This window comes from Cyprinus carpio, unplaced genomic scaffold (assembly GCF_018340385.1).
Source record: "Cyprinus carpio isolate SPL01 unplaced genomic scaffold, ASM1834038v1 S000006739, whole genome shotgun sequence".
In the NCBI taxonomy this organism is placed as follows: Eukaryota; Metazoa; Chordata; class Actinopteri; order Cypriniformes; family Cyprinidae; genus Cyprinus; species Cyprinus carpio.
Window position 1 is genome coordinate 955,134 of NW_024879338.1, and position 15,808 is coordinate 970,941.

The window sequence follows — 15,808 nt, forward strand, 5'->3', positions numbered from 1 at the left end:
TTGTTGACTTCAGGAGAGCGCACACTCAGCATGTTCCACTGACCATCAACGGTGCGACTGTGGAGAGAGTGAGCAGCACCAAGTTCCTGGGTGTGCACATCACAGAGGACCTCTCCTGGACCGACAACACCACAGTACCCCCCCCCCAGGTCCCACATCCCCAGGTCCTTCCACTAACATACGATGTCATGCACCAGTCACTTTGTGCAGCATTGGTCTGCTCACTACCTCATTCACTATGGAAGTGACGTCATTCTACCTACTCATCAGTCAGTTTAAATAAAATAACTGCTCTTGAGCCCAGACTGAATAAGCTATTTTTTATGCACTAAAAATCTTTTTATCTGCACTGTTTGTTCATTGGTTTGCACTCTATCTGCCATGTGCCTTGCGCTGCTTTTATTTAACCATATTTTTTTTTTTTTTTTTTTTTTTTATTATGTCTTTTTTTACATTCCCTTATTGTATAGTTGTATCTTATATTTTATATTTGATCTAGATTTTAGGCTCTACTGTTAGTGCTATCTATATGCACCAGGGTACTGAGAGTAACGCAATTTCGATTCTCTGTATGTATGTACTGTACATGTGGAAGAATTGACAATAAAGCAGACTTGACTTGACTTGACTTGACTTGACTTATCCTAATTTAAGACACATGGTCTAAAATGCATAGCAAAGCACTCAGGTGTTTTAGAGAATAAACTTAACTAGCCAATGTGTACATGTAGAAGCACAAACAACTATACAGTGTGCTCTGTAGGCACAATGTGTTTAACACAATTACATAATAGTATACCTGACTTCAGGAAGATACATAGTATGGAGCATATGAAATACACTCCACACTACGGGCTTTCTGGCTACAGAATCACGCAGTAGTGTTTTGTCACTTCCCTTAGTCACCTGTATTAACATTAAGGAAACAACACTGAGTATCTGTTAATGAGGCTCAAACCATTTCATGATGTTACTTCCTGGAAGTGTAGTCTTGAAGGCCATTAAAACTACTGTAGTTTTCCCCAAAACACAGGAGATACAGAGGACATAAGTGATCCCAAATGCTGTGTGACGCAAAATACAGGACCACTCAGTGGGTCGGTCAATGAAAGTAAGTGAACAGAGAAAACACTAAGCCAATGAGAAGAGCAACAGGAAGCTCAGCTCTGAGTTGTTGGCTCTGACAATAGGCGTTTCTTTATGAAAATAAAACAGAAAGAAACAATTTTTGTTAGTAACACCCCAATGAAGGAGAAAAAAACAAACATAATTTCCATGATTTCTGTGCAGTAAAGGAATTCAGCCACTTTCAGTACACATCTGTCTTTGCTTTCATTTGACCACTACTCCAAATCACAAGGAAATCAGTCACTAGAATCTGTGAAGAAATTTCAAGGAAAGAATACTAAATGGAAAGTACATGATGAAGTCAATTGGTTAATGAGAATTACCCACCATATGTTTTACCTGTGCCGTTACTGATTTGTCCTTCTGCACATGTAATACAGTCATAACAGCAGACAGTTTGTCCTTTTTGCACAGCCTTCCTAGTTCCAGGGGGCCAGCTCTTTCTCCACTTACTACTATATATATATATATATATATATATATATATATATATATATATATATATATATATATATATATATATATATATTTTTTTTTTTTTTTTCTTCAGTGTAATTTTTCCACTCTGGTTTCATATAGTCTTTGTTCTTCTCAAAGCCTGTCTTTTCATGATTTTATCATATTTCACATGCCCTCAATAATGTGCTAGTATCTATGTACCTTTCCATTGTTCCCTGCCCACAGAACATGTTCCTGATTGACTTGAAGATGTTTCTCTGAAGGCAGTGAGCTGTCATAGACACCCACATGATTAAACTGCAGACATTCATTCTCAGCTGTCAGTTCACCAGGTCATATCTCACCACTGGATCACCACTTGCATCAAGAAGATTTCTCCACCTGTTTTGATGCTGAATTTCACACCACCCATATACTCTAAAGCCTGAAAAGATTAATCCATTATTTCTATTTTAATTTGTTTGATTTTTTTTTTTTTTAATCTTATTTTGTTCTTCACATACCCTTTGTGGTGCAGGCCATTCTCCTTTGCTGCTGTTGGTGGAGGATTTAATGTCTTTTAATATATTATGTAGTGCATGTGCAATAGCATACACTGCAGTGTACATTTTATTTGCTATTCTTAGCTCTGACACATCAGTATATTCATTTAGCAGCTTTGCAAGTCTCTTTGAGCCAGTACAGCCATCACTGCTACTGGTCCTCAGAGTACACTGAAAAGCCGTTTCCCAGAATTCTTTTAACAGTTCATTGTTTGGTTCTTGATGAGGGTCCACATTCACTAAGAATTCTCGCAGATCCACAAGTTTTACATTTGCTATAGCAAAACCAACAGCTCCAGAAAGAAAATGGTATTCCTTTGCTCCTGCAAGAGTTTGAGAAGTGATCCAGGATTCACTGCCAACCCATTGCAGCCCTGTGTTGTTGTGTTGTGCAATTACTTTCAGGAGGGGAACAAAATCTCCTAATGGGATAAAAGCTAGCACCACCTTGGCAGTGCCCTTCTTTATTACTTCCACTGTCGTTAGGAACTGGTCCTCTGAGTATTCAGTACAAATCCCCCTTGTGTTGCTGTCCTTTAAATGCTGCAATGCCATTATTACCAGTCACTGTGACTCCTGACTGTCCCAACCCAGGTCCAGCCAAAGTGCTTGACAAGTTGAGCCAGTGCTCTACTTTGGTAATTATCACTGGGAATTATTCTGAAGAAGGATGGATACCTTTTTCTGTTACTCAGGCATGTACATGTGGAAAAATGGCTAATCTGCAAGAAAAAAAACAAAAACAAACAAACAAACAAACAACAACAAAAGCAGAGAATATTAACCACATCATTTTTCAGATTCTTTTTGATTTATTCCTAATCCACTATGTGTTTTATGCATTGTTTATCCAAAACAACCTGAAAAAAAGGAACAAAAGCAATTCATCACTACTATACAAGTAGCATCACTGTTTTGAACATATTGCTTCAATATAACGAATTCAACACATTGCTTTCTATATTTACAACAATCAATTTCAATTAGTTCAATAATCCAGTCTCAACAGTCACTGCACTCTCTCACGGCTTTTGTAGGTGCAAGGACCTATTTCTTATTTTAAATGTTACTCCAGGTCTGCACTCTAAAATTTTCTTTATAATGTACATAATATACACAGTTTCACCTAATCTCATGTTAATCTTGAGTACCCATAGAGCAGTACTGCATCCTTCATATCTCCAAAAAGTCTTTAGTTTTATCATATTTATGAAAGAAAAATACAGCTGTCCGATTCTCTCCGGAAAAAGCCGAGCTCCTGGAGGTGTGCCATGGGCGGAGCTATAATACTGACGTTTTGTGTTCTTTTCATTAACATAAATTCACTTATGTGCTGATTTCCAGCAAAAATTCCAGCAGAAATCTGATGCAGTTGTACTTACATGAATGGGGTCTTTTATCATTGGGACCGCTCCATGTTTTGATAGTGTGACGAGTGGGGCGGGGCCGAGAGCCGTGGGAATGGAGCGAGGCCGGTGGAGTGATTGGGAAATGAGCGACACCTGCTCCACTCACCGGTCTCGAGTCCCACGGAGGAGATCGGAAGGATATAAAAGAGGAGCGACGACAGTGAAGGACGAGAGAGGACCAGGCCTGGGTTTTATTTTGTGTTTTGTTTGTGCGTGGCAGTCACCCGTGAGGGGCTGTCGCGCCTTTTTATGTTTATTTGGTTAATAAAGTTTTATTTGAGTATTCGCCGGTTCCCGCCTCCTTCTTCCCATAATTATGGAGTTTTTATTGTTACACTGGTGCCGAAACCCGGGAGGAAGGAGGGACGCGCTGCCGAAGATCCCTTGCCACTGGGGTGAATCCGCGGTGCCATGGAGCAGGGCGTAGCATTCTGGCGGCGTGGACGCACGAGGCGGTGGGCTGAAGTGAGTTGCCGGGGACGGACGAACTCGCTGCCGGCCGTCCGCGATGTGGAGGGGCGGCTGCCGTCCGTGAGGGAGCGGAGGAGTCGGCGCCATTCGCCAGGGGGCCGGAGCCTGCTGCCATCCGCCAAGAATGGGGAGGAGCAGGGAACGGGGGACTCCTGCTGGCTGCCGAAAACCGGAGGAGCCGTCGCCGTCCACCGGGCGGCGGAGGAGTGTCATGCTGTCCGCCGAGGGCCGTCCAGTGCCACCGCCAGGCACTGCGGAGGAGTTCACACAGCTGGTGGAGGGCCGAGCGGCAGTGTGTCTGGGAACCGGAATTTTTTTTTTTCCTCCTCTCTCCCCCTCTCGTCTCCCGTCGCTCCTCATCCTTCCATCTCCTTTTCTCTCGCCTCGTCTGTCCTTACCCCCAGGTTCCCGCAGGTCACCGTGAGCGATGGGGGGGGTGGGATTAGTAGAGCGCAGTCTCGGGAGTACCCCCCGGCCTGCGAGGGGCGATGGGGGTATGTGATGAGTGGGGCGGGGCCGAGAGCCGTGGGAACGGAGCGAGGCCGGTGGAGTGATTGGGAAATGAGCGACACCTGCTCCACTCACCGGTCTCGAGTCCCACGGAGGAGATCGGAAGGATATAAAAGAGGAGCGACGACAGTAAAGGACGAGAGAGGACCAGGCCTGAGTTTTATTTTGTGTTTTGTTTGTGCGCGGCAGTTGCCCGTGAGGGGCTGTCGCGCCTTTTTATGTTTATTTGGTTATTAAAGTTTTATTTGAGTATTCGCCGGTTCCCGCCTCCTTCTTCCCGTGAATATGAAGTTTTATATTGTTACAGATAGCAAACGATGTGCTTGTTTAAACATTTGTCACTGAAATGACGAGAACACACAAATACACTTGCTACACTCTGTTGCTGTCCTGGAAAAACAAACTGCATCCACTGTTCATGTAACGCTGGGTTCTTTGGGAAGCTGAACATGGTTTTCATCCAAACACATTCAAAAACACACTTATTTGGAGACATTTTCAAACAAGTCCTATGCAGCGCTGCCAAGGATTTCCAAATGAAGTGCGTTGATGAGCGCGGTCTCACTCTCCTCTGGTCGACGTGTGCGTTGGCACGCTTTTCCCAGAGAAATGCTCATATAAGGAGTTCCACCAATGACTACGTCATCAAATCCACAATCGAAAAAAAAAAAAAACACAGCCGAAACTTGTATCTAACCGGAAGTAATATTTTCGGCACAGAAATTCTCCGTCATTCGTCCAAATTATTTTTTTAAACTTTGGCCATGTTTAGTATGAGGATCCATCTCTTTAACACTGTGAACAACTGAATACATGAAACACCATTGTAGCCCCCCTTTAAACAGGAGATAAATACAAATAACAGACGTTTCGGCTTGCTACCTTCATCAGTGTGACAAGATCTCAGTAACTCAATAGCCGCTTTTCCACTGTCGGGCCAGTGCGAGCCAGGGCTTAAAACGGGCCGGGCGGGGCTAATAGCCTCGGGCCAGTAGCACGAGGTCAAAATAGTGCTGCGTTTCCACTGTCGGGCCAGAAGCTCCGCTGCGCTTCACTAAAACCCGCCCTTTACACGCCTCTCAGGAACAACATCATGCAATCCAATCATTTCACCAACAAAGAGAAGTTAACAGAAAACTAATAAGAAATAAATCACTGGAACATGCATCACAAAACGAACATGATAAAAGCGTCCGTTTGTTTGCATGCTTTGTTAAAAATGTAAATTCAAAAGCATCTATGTTTTATTATAAGTGATACATTGAGCATAATGAATTAATTTATCAGGCTTGAAATTTGTCACAGAAATAAATGTATTTCTATTCTATTTTATTTATTTTTAACGCCGAAAGGGTTATGAAAATAGCCTGCTTATTCAGTCGAGACTGTTTCTGTTTATTCGTAGTCACATACATCACATTTAAAATGAACAATAATTTCTATATTTTTATAAAAGCTCCCGAACAAAAACCATTAGGCTATTATACATTTATGACACAGGCTACGTGGAGCTAAACTCTTATGACAGATAAAATATGTTACTACATGATTGTGATAGAAGCTGACTTCTGATTTCTTCAAACAGTCACATTTACCATGTTTACTATGGTAACGTTAATACCTAGTGTGCATATTCTTTTGCATCGCTTATAAATATTTCTGCCTTTTATGGTGATTATAATCCACATCGGATCAAGTTATTTCAAACACTCACTGCTGACTGAAAGTGAGTTTTGAGCTTAACTTATTTTAAAAAGTTTTTAATGCTAGTGTTATAGCTGTAGCTTTATGAAATGATCCGCGGCTCTGACGCACTCCAGACGCGGAGAAACTCCGCCTTTGTTCATAACCACTCCTCTAGCCCCAGCTGGCCCGCTTTGGCCCAAGGTTTTCGTCGGGCCAAAAAACCCTGGCCGTTGCCCCCGACGAGGCACGATCAAGCCCCGGAAGTGACAGTGGAAACGCGACTGGCCCTGGCACGCACTAGCACGCCCGCTTTTGGCCCGACAGTGGAAACGCGGCTAATGATTATATGAAGGCCAGCAATGACCCACAGGTGGTGGGTTACCATTAAGTCAACTCTATAGACTTAGACCTATTTGTGATTCAGAAGAGGAATTTGAGAAACAATCCGCAATTTTGAAGAATCATTTTTGTTCAAGAGATTATCCACAAACTTGGTTTCATTCAGCAGTTGAAAATGTAAAATAATCTGAGAAATTTCAGTTATTGAACTATTAAATAAATAAATAAAATATAATAAAAAACACCAGAAGAAACAATTTTCAGTAAATTACATTTCAACCTACTCAAAAATAGCCATCAGATTAAATCTATTGTAAATAAATATTGGTTCATTTTAGCTTCAAAACCTTCTTTATGTTTTATTTTTTCAAACAACCTTGATGTTTACTTACAACAGATCTTCAAATTTGGCACATATGCTAGTTAGATCAGATATAGTGCGTAATGACAAGAAAACATATATACAAGGTTGTTTTCCATGTCGAAATTGTACATCCTGTTCTTCAATATTACAATGCAAAAAGTTTATATGTTTACTAACGAATTAACATACTACATCAAATCTTTTATCACACCAGAATCAGAATCAGCTTTATTCGCCAGGTGTGTGCAAACACACAAGGAATTTTTATTTTATTAAAAAAAAAAAAAAAAAAAAAATTAAGGTGCTCCTGGTACATACATACATGCATACTTACCTACATACATACACATCTGATATGAGAACAGAAATAAACATTTAAATAGTGTAATAACTTCAGACCAACAACTGTGTGAAGTACAAATTTCTCTCTCTTTACTGCTTGCTTCTCATCCTCAAACACTACATCCTTAACCACACTCCAAAGCACAGCACACTGGGAAAACACTTTTCTTAAAGGTAAGGTACGAAATTACATCCCTCCTTTTGTTTTAGAAAAATAAAATAATAATTATAATGTCAATACTAATTCACCCTGAGTATAAGCATGAAATATGAAATAAAATTCAAGTAAAATGAATTTAGCATGGTAATGGAGGACTTAAAACAAACTTGTCCTCGACTTAACTCAGTGTTTCTTCAAAATGTTTAGCTTTTGTCTCACTCTATGTAATCATCATCCATCCATCTCATCATCAGTGGAGCTGGCATGTGGAATTGATGTGCATTGTTTAAGAGGTTTTAGATGAGAGATGTTTCTGGTTGCAGTGCGTTTCCCTATTTGCACTATAATCATTGTACCTCTAGTTTTTATAACTTTGTAAGGTTTTGGGTTGAAGGGTGTCATGTTTTCCCGTTTTCCTTTCATGAATGAGAACAGAATCACCCACACTGAACTCAGAATGTGAAGCTTTCTTTGTGTTATCAGAATATTGTTTCATCTTTTGCTTTTTGGAGCTATCTGTTTGTCGAAGTGTGTCATTAATCACTGGACTGTGTAAAGCTGGTAGTTTAATGTTAATGGGTCTGCCAAAAAGTAGTTTAACAGGGGACGTCCCAGTATTATGATGAGGTGTTGCTCTATAGTTTCTCAGAAATTTGTGGAGTTCTTGTTTCCATGATTTTCATTCAACAGTGGCAGTTGATATTGCTTTCTTGAGGGTTCTCATGAATCTCTCAACCTCACCATTGGCTTGAGGCCAGTAGGGGGTGATCTTTTGATGGTGAATACCAAGGTGAATTGTGAAGTTAGCAAGGTCTTGACTGGAAAACGAAGGGCCGTTGTCAGACTTCATTATTTTGGGAATGCCTGCTGTGGAGAATATTTTGTCCAATAATGGAATGACTGTATGTGCGGATGTTGATGGTGTTATCTCTACAATGGGGAATCTAGAGTATTCATCCAGAACAACTAGAAGATAGTCGCCAGAGGGAAATGTACCGCAAAAGTCAACAGAGACATTCTGGCATGGACCTTCAGGTAACTCTGACATCTGGAGCGGTTGATGTTTGTTGTAAGTAATTGATGCTTGACAGGAAGTGCAGGCTGATATTAGTTGTTCTGCCCGCTTGTCTATTCCAGGGAACCAGACCTTTTCTCTCGGCAGCTGTTTTGTTTTACTAAACCCTGGTGGCCTTCATGTGCGAGATCAAGTGCTCTGTGCTGAAGGGCCCTTGACATAATGATGCGGTGTCCTCTCAGAAGTACACTTCTGTCATCCAGGACAGTAGGCTCCTCTCTGACATTGTAGAATGATTTCAGATCAGACATAAATAAAGCCCCTTTATAATAAAGTTGACATGCATTTCTGTTTCAACTTCATGCGTGATGGAGGTCTTGTGGAGTTGCTGTGGATGGCGAGACATATAGTCAGCCGAATTTGTCTTCCCTGCTTTGTAAATGACCTTATATTTGTAAGGCAGGAGTCTTAGAGCCCATCTCTCGATTCGTCCTGTCGGTTTTGATTTAGGGTTGTTAAAAATTAGCTCTAAAGGTTTGTGGTCTGTGATCATGTTGAATTCAGCACCATAAAGATACAGATGGAAGTATTCACAGCTCCAGACGATAGCAAGAGCCTCTCTTTCCATTTGAGAGTACCTCTGTTCAACTGGGGTCAATGCCCTGGTTGCATAAGGAACAATATTGGTGTGATTAGTGGTTTTGTCTCTCTGTGCCAAGATAGCGCCAAGGCTGACAGGACTGGCATCAACAATGACATTGGTTTCTCTTTCAGGATAGAAGTAGCTCATTACAGGGGCTTTGACCAGTATTTCTTTGTGGGTTGTCAGTGCATCTGCTTGCTTTTTACCCCACAGCCATTCAGAGTCCTTCATTGTGAGTTCCCTCAGAGGTTGTGTGAGTGAAGAGTAGTCAGAAATTAACCTTGCACTGTAATTGGCCATTCCTAGGAGGCTTCTTACCTCACTCTGGGTTTGTGGAGGTGGCATACAGGTTATTGCCTCAATTTTTGGGGGGTCAGGTGCGATGCCACGATTGGAGAATACATATCCAAAAAACTCCAGGGATGTTTAGTGAAATTCAAATTTGTCCTTGTTAGTGTTGTCACGGTACCAAAATTTCAGCATTCGGTACCGATGCCAGTGAAAATCCACGGTTCTCGGTACCAATTTCGGTACCAAAGCAAAACACAAAAATATGCTAATTAAAAAAAAACACTTTTTAGCACTAAAAATAAAACCAATGCCATTCTTTATACTTATTTACAATAGTGTTTAAAGTTTTTCTACAAGTAATATAATTATGAAAAACAGTAAACAAGTTTCACCCAAATTTAATTTGTCTTTTAATTAATGAAATTTAAACACATTTAATTTTTTTTGTTAAATAAAGGAGATTTGCTATTAAAATTAAAACATGGAAGAAATATTGTGTGATTTATTTCTTTAAAAAATAAAGTTTTATTGATTTCTTCAACAGTAGTAGCAGTATCACATACATTCTACTAAATAATAATAATATTTCTAGCACAATGCCTTGAATGAACTTTTATTTTGACGGGTTGCAGTGTTTCCCACAGCCTTACACTCCCCTGCCCCATATATACATATATATATGCAAATTCATTTTCTGCCAACAGGAGGCGCTTTAAGAGCGGGAGAGATTCAGGATTCTCCGGTAACCTGAGCTCACAAACGCTGCCTTATCAAGCATTACATGCAAAATGAAATGAAAATGAAATCGAAAATTTTCTAAAAACAGTCGGTTTCCTTCTGAAATACAGTGATATAAAAACACCCACATCGGTTTTTGATTTTGAAACGTGCAGTGCTCATGTTTATTCAATAAAGTCAAAGTCTTTTGGAAAATCTATGTGTGGCGGTCAGTTTTGATATTGTAATAAATCAATGTGTGGGAAACCCTGGGTTGCCGTGAATACCTTTAAATTGAAACTGGTTTTACTCAAATGAAATGGTAAAATGCTTGTGAAGTGACTCAGAACAGTTCTGGTGATGTTGTTTATGTATTTATGTTCTCATTGAGACGCAGATGCTGAAATTACTGCAAGCGTCACGCGCTTCAGTCTATGTAGTAAACAAACCTGCACGTCTCTGCCATTCATTCACTCACACAGAGACATGCAGAACATTTACAGATACTGGTCCATATGGAGATTTGATTTGATTAATGTATGCTTACTTTGACAAATTGCGTGACTGTCCATATTAAAATGTAACTTTCATTTTCATGACTGGATTTTGAGATTCCGTCCTCGTTTTCTGCTTCGTGGAAATCATAGCACTGTATGCATCAAGAACCGGATTGAGCGGGTACTCGGTACCACCGGTACTTAAAGAAACCTGGTACCGTGACATTTTCATTTTTTTAGTACCGACTTGGTACCGAAGTACCGGGTCTTTTGACAACACTAGTCCTTGTTGATTGTCAGGTTATTTTCATGTAATCGTTGAAAGACTGCTTCAGGAGATCTGTTGTGGGCATCTGCTGTGGTGCCATACACCAGAATGTCATCACTGAAATGTCTGACTCCAGGGATTCCCTGTTGGATGGTATTTTGAAAAACTTCAGCTGCCAATGAGATGCTGAATATGAGCCTTGTACATCTTCTCAGTCCAACATGGGTTGAAAATGTTGTGATATATCTGGACTTAGGTGCTAATTCAAGTTGGTGATAGCCTGAGTTAAGATCCAGTTTAGAGAACATCACTTCTCCAGTGAGATCGTGGATGATGTCATCTACCGTTGGTGAAATGTGTATCTCTCTGTGTACGGCTTGGTTTGGCAAGCGCATGTCAAACACAGATACGTATCTTCTCTGGATTTTTGGGCTTGGGCATTGCAACGATGGTTGAGACCCATGGTGTTGGACCTTCCACTTTTTCTATGATGCCTTGATCCTCAAGGAGCTGCATTACTTTCTTCACCTTTTTTCGGATGTGGAAATGGATACGATGATGTGGTTGGGTGACAGGTTTGACAGTCTCATCAATGTGTAGCTTAACTTGAATGTTTTTCAATTTTCCAATGCCCTTCGTAATGTTTGGGTATTTTAGCATGCGCTGATAGTAAACAATGTGAATGAGTCTCAGCTCTGAAGCTGTTTTTTGACTGATCAGAAAGCCATGATCTCCTTGAACCACATAGAAAGTTGCTTCAGTGGATATTCCATAAGCTGAAACATCAACCGGAGTGTTGGGTTGCCTTCAGGACAGAACATTTATATTCTGTCATGGTATTTTCTTGTTTGTTGGTTCCAGTTTTGTCAACATTTTTATTCTGTCATGGGCATTGTGGTCAAGAAGTTTGACTGTGGCTCCAGTATCGTCCAGAGGTTGTTGAGATATCCACACTTTTGTCATTGGTTGTTTGATGTTTGAAGGTGCTTGCAAGACGTAGATGTATTTATCATCTGTACTTGAGGTCACAGCTGACTCCAGGTCCATTGGTGTACTGTTTTCTTTGATCTATATTGCTCTCACCTTTTGTGTTATATTAGGTTTTTGTCATGGTTTTTTGTGTTTTCTGTAGTCTTGTTCTGTGTGTAGTTTGTTGAAACAAGAACGTCCAAAATGATTTGGTTTGTCGCATGATTTGTGTGACAGACCTCTAGCTGTACATGCTGATTGTCCACCAGTATGTGGAAAAGAGCCACCACAATTTCTGCATGTTGATTGTTGTTTTCTTTGTACTGTTTGTACAGTAAGGTGGTCACTATGAAGCCGTAGAACCAACCAAAACATCATAGGTCCAACACAGGTAACTGTAATGCAGGAAGTTCCCACCTAAACTCGGTCAGGTGGAGAGCTGGTGGTTATAGGGGAATTAGGAAGGGGAAGATAAGGGCAGATGTAAAACCCCCAAAGGGAACGAGTAGATACTCAAGTATCACTCTGATCTGGACGAAAGCGCTGATGCCTTGTCTGGATCACATCCCTTAGGACTTGCCAAGCTTCCTTTGACCCGCGATTCCCTTTGTGGAATCAAGGATTTAAAGGCCGCTGAGTGCTCCTTCGCCTCCCTGAACTTCTCGACCACCTTCTCAATGGAGGTTCCGAAAGGTTTGGAAGGTGAAACCAGACCATCAAGAAGAAAGCCACTTTCTTTCTTCCCGATATCGGTCAGGTTCACCCAGAGATGTCTTTCCGTTACTACCATAGACCTGCCCATGGCGGATGCGACCTGCTTAGTAGCATGGAGTAGCCCTCACCTTTATCCAGCTCTTTCAGTAGATCAGCCTGATATGCCTGGAGCCCCGCCATCATGTGCAACAAAGCCACAGCATGACCTGCTGCTGCGTATGCCCTGCCTTTTAAGCAAAATGTATCATGAAGGGGCTTAGATGGCAAGGAGGGAGTATTAAGAAGGATGTCTCACCCATAGAGAGATAGCTAGCCAGCGTCTCTTCTACAGGGGGCATCCTCTCATAGCGGTCGCCTCAATGTTGGCATAACTCGTATGCTGTAATCAATGGATGCATAAGGAAAATGGCCTCTTCCATTCCTTCTCTATCTCTGTATGGAGATCAGGAAGAAATGGAAGGCTCACCTAAGCTGGAGGGCTATGGTCAGAAAGATAATGCTCATCGAGACGACCTCGTGGCATCACTTTCCTAGCCCGCTTCCATGGTAAGGCCAGCCTCGCCATGGCATGATCCATAACCTCCAACAGCTTGTCATACGCAGGGCAGGAGGATTGGGAAGGCTCAGCCTCAGCTTCTTCACCATCCTCAGACATCTCCTGTTCTTCCTGTGGCGAACCCAGTAGAGCACTGGCCCCTGGATCAGACAATGTTAGAGAAATAACATCATCCTCCAGTGGCTCTCTCTCGTCCACAGCCAACGAGCATGAGAGGAAAAGCCCCTCTTTAAACTCATCGGCCAGATCTGCCTGCGATCCCTACAAGCTCATTATCCTCCGTGGCTCAGCAGCGGCGGATCCTGAACCACAGGAAGCAGATGGCTGCTCCTCTTTCCTTGAAAGGAGAGACAAACGAGAGCGGAGATTTTTCATCAGAAAACACTCAACTTGCACGCAAATTGCCCCCTCAAGGACATGCATGCTCTTCGCCCAAACAAAAAATGCAGAGATTGTGTGTTATCAGGTGTAAAATAACGCATCCTCTAAACGTTTTGCTAGTGCCCGCCATGATGATAGAATAAAGATCGCTCTTACCACGTTCAAAATGCATGCTTCAAATAAAACAGTCAGTGAAGACGAGGAAGAGGATGACATGTTTTCCCACCGCCTATTTATACTATAGTCGCACCGGTAGTTACATCATGGGCTGTCGTTTTTCGTGTTTGTCGTGTTTTTCAGTGTATGCTTCAGGGTCATGACAAGGCGTTCCCCATAGCGACCCATAGAGGACGCAGTTCGAAGTTTCCTTGAAAGGGAACTCCGAGTTCTTGTCATATCTTACTACCATTTTCCAATTAGCGAATGAACTGTGATAATATGTGAACCCATAGGAAAAATGTATTGCTCGGTGGTTCCTTTTCTTAACCCTCTGGAGTCTAAGGGTATTTTTTGGGCCTGGAGAAGTTTTGGCATGCCCTGACATTTGTGTTTTTTTCAATTTCTTATAAACATCTAAATGGCTAAAGTCTAATCTCACTGTAATCAGCACAAACTGGGCTATAATAATATGTGAGCAGCATGTATGTACATGATTGTGTTTTTGAGGAAAAAAATGTTATGCGTGGTTTAGGGCTGGGCGATATGACGAAATATATCGTCTGGACGATAGAAAATGTCTATCGTTTTATATAAGGCTCTATCATTTACGCCACGATAAGGCGTTTACGGCAGAATTTTACGTCAAGATGCACCTCACGCCGTGGCATGCCCATGCACGCTGCAATACATAAACAAACATGGAGGAAGACGGTAGTACACGCGGTTCAGACCAAGGTAATGCTCAACAAGGTGACCAGCCAACCCAAACCGAGGAGCTTGTACCTAAAAGAGGGGCGACTTCTGTTGCATGGACATGGTTTGGATATAAGAAGACCGACGTACACCAGACAACAGTTGTTTGTAAAGTTTGCTGGCTCCCAGTGCCAACAACGGATTCCAACACTACTAATTTATTTTATCACCTGCGCAAGAACCACGAAAAAGAATACAGAGAGAGTCAACGAGCAAAAACTGCAAAAGCAGCATCGAGTGGTGGCGTAAGCGCTCAAAACAAACTCCAGACACAGATGCTGCAACAGGCTTTTACGCGTGGCACACCATATAGCCATAGCTCCCGCAGATGGAAGGAGATCACGTCTGCTGTTGCCAAGCATATATGCAAAGATATGGTTCCAATCTACACGGTCGAGAAACGCGGGTTTTGTGAGTTGGTGCAAACACTCGATCCGAGATACGAAATGCCCAGCCGAAAACACATTACTAAAGTTGTGTTACCTGATTTATATGATGCATGTCGGGCCAAAGTGGAGGCAGAGATTCACAAGGGGATGTTCTACGCTACAACTACAGATATGTAGTCGAGCCAAACGACACATCCATATATGAGCCTGACGGCACACTTTATCAACCAAGATTGGAACCTCTGCAGCCGCTGTTTACAGACAAGTTATTTCCCGGAAGACCACACTGGAGAAATGCTAGCCAAAGGACTCAGAGAATCTCTTCAATTGTGGGGACTGCAAGAGGATCGCCTTGTCTGTGTCACTACTGACAATGCCACCAACAACATCCTTGCCCTTCAGCTGAATGAAATGACACGCCTACAGTGTTTTGGCCACCGTCTTCATCTAGCTATTGGTGAGTGCTTAATCTCTAAATCGATATAAAAATAATACAAATATATTTCAGTACACAGTCAGTAATACCTTAGAGCAGTGGTTCCCAAACCTGTCCTGAAGGCAACCCAACAGAGCACTAGTTCTCCGCCTAAGGACGTGAGCGCTCTAAAGCGGCACTAAAATAATGTTTTAAAACTTTCACAGAAGAGACTTCAAACTGAAAGCCCAAAGTCTGTCTTTAAATTTAATTTTGTTTTTTTATTAATTGTATCTTAATTTTAATCGATGTTTCATCAACAAATTGTCTGGATTTAATAAGAAGTAGGCTAAATATAGGCTATTAGAAAATAGATAATCAGGACACGGAGGCGCTGGCGAACCTGGAGCTCGTCTCATAATGAACCGAAACTCAGCGTATGCCTATAAGGTAGCCTATTGCCTCACAGACCTGAGACATATAGATAGCTTGAAATGTCTACTTTTAGGCAGAACAATTCAAAACTAAAGAAAGCAGACTACGCTGCTAATGCAATTCGTATGAAATGTGCATTTCTCTCTGATGGCGCTGCGAAGATCGCCAGTCGTCAACTCCATCTGTCTAGCTAGAC

General features: G+C 41.7%; 1 pseudogene; it reads right to left on the reverse strand.

Moving 5' to 3' along the window:
- Positions 1 to 1,741: 1,741 nt before the first annotated feature.
- Positions 1,742 to 12,612, reverse strand: LOC109088571 (annotated as a pseudogene).
- Positions 12,613 to 15,808: the final 3,196 nt, after the last annotated feature.